Raw genomic sequence first — 12,671 nt, forward strand, 5'->3', positions numbered from 1 at the left:
GCCTCAGGCCAAACAACCAACAGGGCAGGAACACAGCCCTACCCTTCATCAGACAGGCTGCTTGAAGTCTTCCTGAGCATACAGCTGCCCAATAAACACCCTGTAATATGGCCCTACCTGCTGGAGGGACAGACCCAGCTCCACCCACTGGTGGACAGGAACCAGTCCTTTCCACAAGGGGGCAGACAGCAGAAGCACAAAGAAATACAACCCTGCAGAATGGAAACTGCAATCAGAAAGTTAGTTAGACAAAATGAGACAGCAGAGGAATATGTCCTAGAGGAAGGAACAAGATAAAACCTCAGAAGGGCAACTAAGTGGAGTGGAGATAGGCAATCTACCTGAAACAGATTCAGAGTTATGATAGTAAAGATGCTCTAAGATCTCAAAAAAGAATGAAGGTACAGATTGAGAAGATGCAAGAAATGTCTAACAAAGAACTAGAAGATATAAAGAACAAACAAACAGGGATGAACAATACAATAACTGAAATGAAGAATACACTAGAAGGCATTAATAGCAGAATAACTGAGGCAGAAGAACGGATAAGTGACCTGGAAGACAGAATGGTGGAAATCACTGCTGCAGAACAGAATAAACATAAAAGAATGAAAAGAAATGAGGACAGTCTAAGAGGCCTCTGGGACAACATTAAATGCACCAACATTTGCATTATAGGGGTCTTAGAAGGAGAAGAGAGAGAGAAAATATTTGAAGAGATAATACTGAAAACTTTCCTAACATGGGAAGAATAACAGTCACCCAAGTCCAGGAAGCAGAGTCCCTGATAGAATAAACCCGAGGAGAAACATGCCGAGACACATAGGAATCAAATTGACAAAAATTAAAGACAAAGTATTAAAACCAACAAGGGAAAAGCACAAACATACAAGGGAATCCCCATACGATCATCAGCTGATTTCTCAGCAGGAACTCTGCAGGCCAGAAGGCAGTGCATGAAATATTTAAAGTGATAAAAGGGAAGAACCTACAACCAAGAATACTGTACCTAGCAAGGCTCTCCTTCAGATTCGACAGATAAATCAAAAGCTTTACAGACAAGCAAAAGCTAAGAGAATTCAGCACTACCCAACCAGCTTTGCAACAAATGCTAAAGGAACTTCTCTAGGCAGAAAAGAAAAGGCCACAATTAGAAACAAGAAAATTACGAATGGAAAAGCTCACTGGTAAAGGCAGATATACAGTAAAGGTAGCAAATCATTTTCACACAAATATGATATCAAAAACAGCAACTGTGAGAAGAGGAGAGCACAAATGCAGGATATTGTAAATGCATTTGAAATTAAAAGACCAGCAACTTAAAAACAATCTTGTTTATATATAGACTGCTATAGCAAAACCCCATGGTAACCACAAGCTGAAAATATACAATAGATACACACACAAAAAAGAAAAAAAATCCAAACACAACACTAAGGTTAGTCCTCAAATCACAAAAGAAGAGAACAAAGGAGGAAGGGAAGAAAAAAGACCTACAAAAACAAATCCAAAACAATTAACCAAGTGGCAATAAGAACATACATATCAACAATTACCTTAAACATAAACAGATTAAATGTTCCAACCAAAAGACATAGACTGGCTGAATGGATACAAAACAAGACCCGTATACATGTTGTCTATAAGACACCCACTTTAGACCTAGGGACACATACAGACTGAAAGTGAGGGGATGGAAAAAGGTATTCCATGCAAGTAGAAATCAAAAGAAAGCTGGAGTAGCAATACTCATATCAGACAAAGTAGACTTTAAAATAAAGACTGTTACAAGAGACAAAGAAGGACACAAGATAATGATCAAGGGATCAATCCAAGAAGAAGATATAACAATTGTAAATATATATGCACCCAACATAGCATTTGCCTAATATACTGAGGTGCTCCTAACAGCCATAAAAAAGAAACTGACAGTAACACAATAATAATGGGGGACTCTCACACCCCACTTTCATCAATGGACAGATCATCCAGACAGAAAATCATTACGGAAACACAGGCCTTAAATGACACATTAGACCAGATGGATTAACTGATATTTATAGATCATTCCATCCAAAAGCAGCAGAATACATATTCTTTTCAAGTGCACATGGAACATTGTCCAAGATTGACCACATGCTGGGCCAAAAAGCGAGCCTCGGTAAATTTAAGAAAATTGAAATCATATCAAGCATCTTTTCTGACCACAACACTATGAGATTAGAAATCAACTACAAGGAAAAAAAACACAAACATGTGGAGGCTAAACAATACGCTACTAAGTAACCAAGGGATCACTGAAGAAATCAGAGGAAATCAAAAAATACCTAGAGACAAATGAAAATGAAACCACGAAGACCTGAAACATATGGGACACAGCAAAAGCAGTTCTAAGAGGGAAGTTTATAGCAATACAGTCTTACTTCAGGAAAAACCTCAAATAAACAACTTAACCTTACACTTAAAGCAACTAGAGAAAGGAGAACAAACAAAACCCAAAGTTAGTAGAAGGAAAGAAATCATAAAGATCAGAGCAGAAGTCAATGAAATAGAGATGAAGAAAACAATAGAAAAGATCAATGAAATTAAAAGCTAGTTCTTTGAGAAGATAAACAAAATTGATAAACCTTTAGCCAGACTCATTAAGAAAAAGAGGGAGAGAGCTCAAAACAATAAAATTAGAAATGAAAAAGGAAAAGTTATGACACCACAGAAATAAAGAATCATAAGAGACTACTACAAGCAACTATATGCCAATAAAAGGAAAACCTAGAAGAAATGGACAAATTCTTGGAAAGGTATAACCTCCCAAGACTGAACCAGGAAGAAATAGAAAATACGAACAGACCAATCACAAGTAATGATATTGAAACTGTAATTAAAAATCTTCCAACAAACAAAAGTCCAAGACCAGATGGCTTCACAGGTGAATTCTATCAAACACTTAGAAAAGAGTTAATACCTATCCTTGTGAAACTATTCCAAAAAATTTCAGGGGAAGGAACACTCCCAAATTCATTCTATGAGGCCACCATCACCCTGACACCAAATCCAGACAAAGATACCACAGAAAATAAAATTACAGGCCAATATCCCTGATGATCATAGACACAAAAATCTTCAACAAAATACTAGCAAACGAAATCCAACAATACGTTAAAAGAATCATGCACCATGATCAAGTGGGATTTATCCCAGGAATGCAAGGATTCTTCAATATATGCAAATCAGTCAATGTGATACACCACATTAACAAACTGAAGAATAAAAACCATATGATCATCTCAATAGATGCAGAAAAAGCTTTTGACAAAATTCAACACCCATGTATGATAAAAATTCTCCAGAAAGTGGGCATAGAGGGAACCTACCTCAACAAAATAAAGGCCATATATGACAAACTTACAGCTAACATAATGCTCAATGGTGAAAAACTGGAAGTATTTCCTCTAAGATCAGGAACAAGACAAAGATGTCCACTATCACCACTTTTATTCAACATAGTTTTGGAAGTCCTAGCCACAGCAATCCGAGAAGAAAAAGAAATAAAGGGAATCCAAATTGGAAAAGAAGAAGTAAAACTGTCAGTGTTTGCAGGTGACAGAAAATCCTAAAGATGCTACTAGAAAACTACTAGACTCATCAATGAATTCGGTAATGTAGGATATAAAATATAGACATAAAAGTCTATTGCATTTCTATACACTAACAACAGTAGTTCAGAAAGAGAAATTAAAGAAGTGATCCCATTTACCACCACATCAAAAGAATAAAACACCTAGGAATAAGCCTACCTAAGGAGGCAAAAGATATGTACTCTGAAAACTTTAATATGCTGATGAAAGAAATCAAACACGACACAAACAGATGGAAGGATATACCACGTTCTTGGATTGGAAGAATCAAAACTGTCAAAATGACTATACTACCCAAGTCAATCTACAGATTCAATGCAATCCCTATCAAATTACCAATGGCATTTTTCACACAACTAGAACAAAAAATCTTAAAATTTGTATGGAGACACAAAAGACCCTGAATAACCAAAGCAATCTTGAGAAAGAAAAATGGAGCTGGAAGAATCAGGCTCCTGGACTTCAGATTATACTACAAAACTACAGTCATGAAAATAGTATGGTACTGGCACAAAAACAGAAATACAGATCAATGGAACAGGATACAAAGTCCAGAGATAAACCCATGCACCTGTGCTCAATTAATCTGTGACCAAGAAGGCAAGGATATACAATGGAGAAAAGACAGTCTCTTCAGTAAATGGTGCTGGAAATGTTGGACAGCTACATGGAAAAAAATGAAATTAGAACATTCTTCAATACCATACACAAAAATCAATTCAAACTGGATTAAAGACCTAAATATAAGACCAACTACTATCAAACTCTTGGAGAAAAATAAAGGCAGAGCACTCTTTGACATAAATCACAGCAAGATCTTTTTTGATCCCTCTCCTAGAGTAGTGGAAATATAAACAAAAATAAACAAATGGGACCTAATTAAACTCAAAGCTTTCTCACAGCAAAGGAAACCAGAAGGAAAACGAAAAGACCATCCACAGAAAGGGAGAAAATATTTGCAAACGATGCAACCGACAAGGGATTAATCTCTAAAATTTACAAACATCTCATGTGGCTTAATATTAAAGAAAAAATTGTAAAAATGGGCAGAAGACCTAAATAAACATTTCTCCAAAGAAGACATACAGATGGTCAAAAAGCACACAATAAGATGCTCAACATCGCTAATTATTAGAGAAATGTAAATCAAAACTACAGTGAGTATCACCTCACAATGGTCAGAATGGCCATCACCAAAAAGTCTACAAACAGTAAATGCTGGAGAGGGTGTGGAGAAAAGAGAACCCTCATATGCTGTTGATGGGAATGTAAACTGGTACAGCCACTATGGAGAACATTATGGAAGTTCCTTAAGAAACTAAAAATAGAGCTACCATATGATCTAACAATCCCACTCTGGGCATGTATCTGGAGAAAACCATGGTTCGAAAGGATACATGGACCCCGATGTTCATTGCAGCACTGTTTACAGTAGTCAGGACATGGAAGCAGCCTAAATGTCCATCGACAGACAAATGGATAAAGAATATGTGGTACATATATATATATACAATGGAATATTACTCAGCCATTACAAAGAATGAAATAATGGCATTTGCAGAAACATGGATGGACCTGGAGACTATCATACTAAGGGAAATAAGACAGACAAAGACAAATATCATATGATACCGCTTATATGGGGAATCTTAAAAAAATGATACAATTGAACTTATTTACACAACAGAAACAGTCTCACAGACTTAGAGAATGAACTTATGGTTACTGGGGGGAAAGGATGAGTGGGGAGGGATCAATATGGAATTTGGGATTGACATGTACACACTGCTATATTTAAAATAGGTAACCAACAAGACCTACTGTAATGCAAGGGAACTCTGCTCAATACTCTGCAATAACTTAAATGGGAAAAGAATTTGAAAAAGAATAGATACATGTATATGTATAACTGAATCACTCTGCTGTACACTTAAAACTTACACAACATTGTTAATCAACTATACTCCAATATAAAATAAAAATTAAAAAAAACAGAAGGAAGGATTAGGGCATAAGAATTCTGGAACCATTAAATCAGATGATATGTATCTTAAAAAGAGTCACTTTTTCCTTACAATTATTTACGAGTAGTTTAACATGTTGTTGTTAAATAAAAGACAATTAAAGACTGAAGGGAAAAACTGCCCTATACCACAAAATGCACCAAGAAAAGGCATGATTTTTTTCTTGGAAACATACATTATTTTCCCTAGGATTATTCCAAATGAGCAAAAGATGTCATTACTTGAATCAGGTCCTTCCAAAGTATGCCATACTAAATCCTATTGAAAATTACATTTCAAATCAAATCACTTATATAAGTCACACTGAATAACAGGCCAAATAAGTTATAGATTAATCAGATCAGATAAAAAGCCATTGATAGCTTTTCACAATAAAATTATAAGAAGATGACTAAGAAATTGTGAGAGGCTAGGGTAGGTATTATCTGGCTCTTGTATAAAGACCTTAAAACAAACATGCATGGTTCTTTCATTTGAAAATCCAACCTTTTCCCCAATAAGTAATGTAAGGAATTGAAATTATGTTTAAAAACTGACTTATTTACATAAAAACAAAACGTAAAGGGAAGCTAGCCTTCTTGTGGGACAATTTCTAGGTGTTATGTTTTGGCTGAATTACTTAGTTGACTTTCTCTGGTCAGTAAGATGTTGGCAATAAAACATGTCAAAAAGAAATTGCCCATTTATTTCATATTCTGCAATTCACTCAAATTGGCGGCACTTTTTCTTTTTTTTAAACATGATAGAAAAATCTAATTCTTAAATTATCCTTCTTATACCCAAGACGATGTAAACATATTATGTCACCTCAGAAAAGCAATTCACATATTTGGAGTTTCTTTTTTAAAACAAGGAACAGTTGTTGAAAGTTCTGAAGTTTGAATTTTATAAATCTCTCATTAAAACTGAAAGTGTATAGCCATCCATAACCACAGCAAAAAGTGAGGTAAATTACTTTGTATAAAGTGAGGCAGCACAGGGATAATATTCAGATAGGTAAGTAAAAGAAAATCCTTTTCTTCCTGCTTCTCTCACACTTCAAAAGTAAAATAAGTTTAAGATAAACTGCATTTATATCATCATTACCATGATTAATTATATTTAATCATTTAATGCATGAATCACATCTTAAAGTTCTTTGGGTGCTAGAAAATCTTATTAAGTGTAATTTGTATATATCCTAGAAAAATTATTCATGAATTTCTTTTTTTATATCACACTTATAGCCTTTCCATTGGACTTTATTCTATTTTGATATATATCAAGATATAGATCTATCATTTTGCTAATTCACTACATTTTACTTCAACATTTCTGTTTTAAATTTTAGAGAAATGCATTTGAAAACTCATTTCAAAACTACCATGGTATTAAAAGTGATATACCATGGGTCACCAAAGTGGATTTTGCTTTCCTATACTTATTTTACTATTTTTTGATATTCACATATTCAAAATTTATAATTATTTACATTATATGTAATTATTTACATCTAGGAAATCATTACAATATTACTAGTTTTATCAGAAAGAATGATATCAAGAATGCACTTAATTTTGTTTAATAAAAACAATTATTACTAACAAATAATAGCTATGTAAGGAAATACACATCATAATTAAGTTGTGAGAAGATTGGAAAGAAATGTACTAATGAGATTAAGCTCTGTTTTAATGCCTGCAGATGGCTGCCATTTTTCAATAATTCTAATTTAATGACTATAAACAAACCAAGCATATTGATTCCGCTTAAAATTTTGTTCAAAGTGAAAAAAAATTTGTATCACATACAGAGAACGTGAGGTACTTTGATTAAATTTTACTTACTGTTTTTCTTCTATAGAATTTAAAATGATATGATGCTAGTCAAAAGATATGATGGAATCAACATAAACATTTTCTGCCACATATATGTATCACAAGGATTACCCTGGCCTCTTATCTAAGAGGATTATAGGATAAATGATTTTCAGTTTGCTCCAGTAAATTGAAATTGAGTTTTAGAAGGCTCCATTTACTTAGTATGTTAGTTTCTTATCTTAGAAAACAGAAAGGTGAATATTTTTATAAAAGAAATTTGTAAGGTCATAGAAGCTCTAGTTTAATCATTGTCTCATTAAAGTACTTACTGTTCTTTAGGAATTCTCGGGTATTTTGTTCTTTGTTTTCTTTCTTGGTATTTTTTTTCCTAAAAGGAAACAATATGCACAATGGTTAGGTGAGTACACACAGTTCAGAATCATTTCATATTGTCATGAATTATAACTGATTCATTTTATTATTTAATATTTCTACTTAAACATCTTACACTATATACATCCAAATACCAAATATATACTCTACCAAATATATACTTAGTAGATATAGTATAAGATAGATAGATAGGGATTTTAAAGTTGAAGATTTAGAGATCAAGGTTCTGTGCATAGTTTATACACTGATTTTGTGGAAGTTCATTATGCTCCCTACATTATAGTTTTTCCATTTGAAAACTGAAATACTACTAAGTTAGGCAGACATTGTTAGAGAATATTGCATTATTTTATTTATTAAAAAGGACTCATACAATTATTAGTGAATTAAATGCCTGTTGCTATATTGAACACTTCAATATATTCTACCTATTTGCCTATTTTCGGAGCCATATCAAGGTTCGGATATAACCTAAAACTATTCTAGTGTGTGTGTTTATGTGTATAAGTATATACACATACATTTATACACATATATACTATATATATAATATATGCACACATATATATAAAATCCCATCAGGGATAAAGAGAAAAATAATCTCACATCATCGCAGAAAGCAGTACAACTTTCAGTTTAGAGAATAAGAAAATTAAATCCTTCCCAAGAGTCAATATCAGGAACTGCTTTAATGTTATAAAGATATCAAGAATTTCTGATTTGGTTTGATAAGTTAGCAACTCACAAATGAACAATTTCACCGTGCTAGAAACAAGTACCTTTTTATTATAAGTTCTCATTAGTTTTGGTCATCAAAAAATTTAAGTGGAATGAAAATCAAGAAGGAATGAAATATTTAAAAATAGGTTGATAATAGGCACGTTACTCTGTTTAAAGGGTTCTCAGTGTCTATTTTCAACAAAAGTACAAAAATATTATAACGACAGCAGCTCTGGTGATTGGCTTACATAGGTACTCAGTGGAAAAGATGTGAAGTGACAGCTGTATTTCCAAAGCTGCATTTACTGCATCTGTTCAATGGTTAAGACTCCAAGGTCTCCTTTCATTTTAGTCCTGCTTGAAACTCAACTGTTTTCTAGCAAAATCCACTAGAAAGAGCAATGTAAAAATGCACCTTAGATTTACCTGCCTGCCTCTTAAAATCAATTTAGATAAGAGCCACAATCAATTTTAGATAAGATTTCCATACATGGTTTCTGCTTACTGACACTTTTCTTATTAAAACAAAAGCTACAACAGAATTCTATGGACGTACATATTAAGGTAACAGAGTGGCGTAAAGCTCTTTATATGAAATACAGGGACAAAACTCTGTTAGAAAAAACGAAGGCTTTCTACTAAAAAACTAACAGAATACTTGACATTATACATATTGCATGTTACTACTAACCAAGGGACAGGCTTCCCAAAGGGATGCAATGAAAGGATTAAACAGTTTTTGTGACTTATGAGCCATCCGCAGGGATTTGGTTTCATTTTGGTTTTGCATGCATATCTATCACAAGGATGAATGGGCAAGCCTGTTCTACTGTAGGGAACAGACAATTATTTTATTTTTAATCTACGTGCTGAATATGGATGTGCATAGTATTTTTCTGGTAGCTAATCTGTCTCTTGCATGTATAAACATCTCTCTCTCTTTTAGAGGGAAAACGTGAAAATAACACGGGATGACTCTGCACCTCCCGTCAACCATCTCGTTTTTCAGTAGTGTAATTGCTACCAGTAGGTCTGACTCAGTTTCCTGGTACTTGGTACTTTTGCCTGTTTTTACAATACTTAAAAAAAAAAATGAATCTGTTTAGGTAGGTAGGTTCATATAATTTTCACAAAACATGATATGTATTCATAGTCAGTAAAACCGATGGCTCTTTCATGTTCTTTTTATCTAGTTTTAGAAGCAAGCCTGACATGGAGAAAAAAGAAAATTGTCTGAGACTTAGGTATCACTATTGCTCAACAGTGGCTAGAAATTGCTGTGGAAACCTTGTAGCCCTAATCATAATTCTATTTACAGAACTAAGCAAAACACTGCATGCTTTAGGCGTCATAAATACTACAGATCAGTGTTGCTTGTTTTTTTTGGGGGGGAGGGAACTACTTGTATTCATTTTAATGCTAGACATTTAAAAATGCACAGCTTTTTTAAAAAAGGGGACTTAGATTAAAAAATGACAAATAACTAATATTTACATCCAAACTTTAAAAAATATCTCCAGTATTTTATTTTGATGAAAGCACTGATTTTTACTAAGCATTCACTAACACATCATTGAGCTAAATATTTATTTAGGGTTGGATTTAAAGTCTGCACTGTGAATCTGTGTGCAACACGGCTACTTGTAAACATTACCCCTTGACTGGAATGGCAACAGAATCTCTATCCCAAGTTTTAAATTTCAAAACTGCAAAATGTTGCTTAACTTAGAGTTCTCTTTACTGTCTCCTACTGAAATGCCAAAACTTGTCGTCACAACAGGGTTTCAAAGTTGTTGTGCCATTTCCGGCACAGATAACATTATTCCTAAGGGATTTTGTTAGACAGCTTTTGGCTTAAATTCCTATTCTTGGAACAGTAGTCAGCAAGCAGAAATTACTTTAAAAAGAGACACTATCCAGGTCATTAGTGACTGAATGCAAGCTTTTAAACAAAAAAGTAAAGCACAGCATGACAATTAAATGGCTTACATGATTCTAGATTAGATCCTGGACCAATGGGAAAAAACAATTAGCCGTTAAGAACATTATTGTGACAGTGGATGAAATTTGAATGTGGACTATGCATTAGATAATGGTATTACATCAACGATAAATTGCCTGTGTTTGATTCTTGTTCTGTGTAATGTAAGAGAATGTCCTGTACTCAGGAAATACACTGATATATATGCTAAAGTATTTAGGATAAGTCACACCATGTTTCCAACTTATTCTCAAATGGTTTATGAACTGCGTATATACATACACATATGTAACATATATAATATGAAGAATATATATGTATATATATGTATATCATTTTTTATGAGACAGAAAGAGAAACTGATATATAGGATAAAATGTAAACAGTTGGTTAATCAAGGTAAAGGGAATATGAGATCTTCCTGTCCTATTCTTGTAATGCTTTATGAGAGTTTGAAATAGCAAAACAAACATGACCAAAAAAGAGAATCTAAAACTATCTTTAAAAAAAATTAAATAAATATAAAATGCCATTTTTCAGTATCTCTACAAAACATTACACTGAACTGTGGCTATTCTTATTTTGATCATTAAGCACAAGATGGTTTTATGCTGTCTATAGCTACAAAAGATAAGACAATGACATTTATCTGGGTAACTATTAGAGAATATTAGGTGGTAAAAGAAAAATATTCCATCAAGTAATAGAGTAAACAAACAAATGTTCTGTAACTAAATGCAATCACTATAGTTGCTGTAGGAACAGTAAACAAGGCAATAACACAGAATATGGACTTTCCTTCAAAGGAAGGTAGAAGGCCAAAAGATTATACCTCATATTAGAGGAAAGAACATTTTCTATGTTTTGTGTCTAACCATTCAGTCACTTAAGAGGCTTAAGTCTAACAAGCCTGTCCTCATTGCAATAGAAGCAAATAGTTACCAACAAAGAATGAAATGGGTGGGTGGGGGGAAGGATGAAGGGTTTGCTTATTTTTTTGATGTGACACTTTATTGTACAAGTCAAAACATACTATAAAACAGCTGTTGGCAGTCAGTTATAACAAATCACATACTGGGTTCAACCATGTTTAACATTTTCATTATACTTAAAATAATTATTTTAGAAGAGAGGCCTGATAATGAGGCAGAATGGCACTGAGCCAGGAGAGAGCCAGTTTGTACCTTGAAAAGGAGGATGGGAATTAATTAAATGAAAAGCTTGGGAAAGTTAATTGGGACTGAGTGAAGATAAAGACACTATCAATACATGAAGAAATAAAACAATTTTTTAAAAAGGTATAGCAGGAAGCCACAGTGAGCACAGCAAAGGGAGAAGAAACCCAAAGAAACATGAGCCACAGGACCAGAATTATGCCTAGGGGAGCCTCTGTTGGCCTTCAGCTCCTAGAATTGTTCCTATCACACAAATAAATGTTTGTTGAATGAATAATATTGAATATTGATAAAAGTAAAATTAAGTGTCATATAATCCTAGTCTGCCTCTGTCTTATCTAGTGTGTGACTTAAGGCAAATCCCTTAATCTATTTTAACCTCAATGTCATCAGCCATGAGAGTGTGGAAAAAGGTGATTCTCTAATGTGCCTTCCATTTCTAAATATTTCTGTATGTGGTTCTGTTTATTAAAATGGGTAACTGTGAACCTTTTTGTAGAAGAGAATAGCCAGATATGAGTTTCAAATGAAGACAAATGGAGGGTGGAAAAGAAAAGATGAATAAAAGAGCAATGCATTGATTCAAGTAATGGGAAATAAATCCCATCGAAAGAGACTTTAATATAGAAGAGAGAATGCAAAATGTGCTTTATGGCTTTGGCATGTGTGAAGTGACATTTACATATACTATTGACAGAAGCATGAAGATGTAGAAATCTTTATCTTTTTATTATTATTGTGACACTACACACTCTCTGCTTCCACATCTAGAGTTCCCAAGTGAATAGAAATGGAAAGTGTTCAAAAGAAGCCACGAAATGGCAGGAGTTCATAGAAATATTCTGTTACTACATGGTCATAGAATTGTTACTGTCCATCTTAGAGAAGAAAAAGCTGAAGAAAGTCTTAGGATCTATATTTAATTCCATGAAGAGCTATTTAAT

The 12,671-nt window shown here is 33.6% G+C and overlaps 1 protein-coding gene across 3 annotated transcripts in view; it reads right to left on the minus strand.

The window, feature by feature from the left end:
* The window catches only part of SYT1 (synaptotagmin 1), a 533,780-nt gene that overhangs the window by 348,420 nt on the left and 172,689 nt on the right, over positions 1-12,671 (minus strand). For all 3 annotated transcript variants that reach the window (XM_060305537.1, XM_060305538.1, XM_060305536.1), the window contains one exon: positions 7,788-7,846. The gene's annotated coding sequence lies outside the window, so the exon portion shown is untranslated. The remainder of the gene's footprint in view (positions 1-7,787; positions 7,847-12,671) is intronic.

The sequence above is a fragment of the Globicephala melas genome, chromosome 10 (assembly GCF_963455315.2).
Source record: "Globicephala melas chromosome 10, mGloMel1.2, whole genome shotgun sequence".
Taxonomy (NCBI): Eukaryota; Metazoa; Chordata; class Mammalia; order Artiodactyla; family Delphinidae; genus Globicephala; species Globicephala melas.